The following is a 1672-nucleotide window of genomic DNA, read 5'->3' on the forward strand; positions in this document are numbered from 1 at the left end:
AGTATAAATTTTATCACTCTTGCTTTCTAGAATAGTTTTGCTTTCACAAGTATAATAGTCTAGATTTACTTTCAAAGCCTTGTAGATTAGAATTGTCTTTAATTCATAGATTAAATTTTCTTTTTAAAATCAATAGATAAAGATTGTCTTCAATAGATTAGATTTGGTTTCAAGCACAATAGATTAAATTTAATTTCAAGGTTCATAGATTAAGAATAGATTTAATTTTAAAGTCTTGTAGATTAGAATTTGCTTTTATATTTAATAGCATAGAATTTCAAAAGCTTTCATAGTTCAAAATTAGCATAGTTTGCTTTGAATTCCTTTATATTTCAAGTCTTGCATTTGATGTTTTCTTAGATATAGTCTTTGAGAAAGAAAGAGTGTGTTTGCTCACTAAGATCTTTTCATAAATAGGTTTTTATTTTCAAATAGCAATTATTTTCATAGAGTAGTTTTCTTTATAATTGAAAGTTGATAGCCTAACATATATAGTGCAAGTAGAATTCACAAGTTCACAAACCCTATATTGATAATTTAATGCAAGTAATTTAACTAATAACTAATTACCCAACACTAGCATAGTTATCCCAGAGTTGCAGGATCATTTCTATAGAGTTGCAAAAATTGTACTGAGGTGAGAGTCACAACATAGGTGAGGTGAGATTCATAGCATGGTGAGGTGGGAGTCATGTCACAGAGTTGTGGAAATATTGAGGTGAGAGTCACAAAATGTAAATTTGCAACAATAATGACAACAAACTAGAATTGTGGCACCGTGCTCATGAAGAGTTGCAAAAACTACACTCATGAATTGCAATAGTTTTTTAGAGAATTGCATTACCTACGGTTAAGTAGATTTGTATCCGTTGTTGAGAGAGTTGTACCACCTACACTTGGAAAGTGTCTGTGCAACCTTGTTTCCTGTATACCACTGTTAGTAGAAAACCGATGATTTCCTGAAAATGCATTAGAATAGGTACTTACATGGAATATTGAGAGCGTAATCATACCTTTACCAAAAATGCATCATTACGAAGAATAAGGTATTAAGATGATATGGAAACAAGAATTAGATGGGAAAAAAGGCATTAGGAAGGTGCTAAAAGGATGCCAATTTTGGCACCTATTAAGGGCATTGTGAGGACATTTCTGAAATAGAGAAGAGTAGATACCAACACATAGCATGCATTGTGCTAATCCCAACAGTACAAACAATTTAGAAAATGGAGCTCTGGGGGTCCTAAATGGTCAAGGGGAAGATTGATGTATGGGAATATAAGGGGCGTTTGGCCCACCTTGCCACATCATTTGGATGATGGTGAGATGGCACTTGATGAGTTCCCCAGTGAGTGTACAATGTTCTAGAGGCTTCCAATGGACCTTTTTCATTGCTAGAGAGACAAGTGAGTCCCCAAACTGTACCTGTGTGACTTTTTGTAATAGAGTAGGTAGTCTGTATGGTCGAGAGGGTCGTATGTACATTTTTTAAAGTTTTTGGGCATACAACCATGTGAGAGATGCAGGGGGAGTCATGGTGATCCATGCACACAGGAGAAGATAGTGGCACATGCGTGCATGAATACATTTACGTGGGTAACCTCATGGTGGGGATAATGGGAGTCACATCAATCGGTGTGACTGTAACTAAAAGGGTTGTGTAGTACATCAT

The sequence above is a fragment of the Pinus tabuliformis genome, chromosome J (assembly GCF_031772625.1).
Source record: "Pinus tabuliformis cultivar Carrire ecotype Pingquan chromosome J, CPIR1, whole genome shotgun sequence".
Lineage (NCBI taxonomy): Eukaryota > Viridiplantae > Streptophyta > Pinopsida > Pinales > Pinaceae > Pinus > Pinus tabuliformis.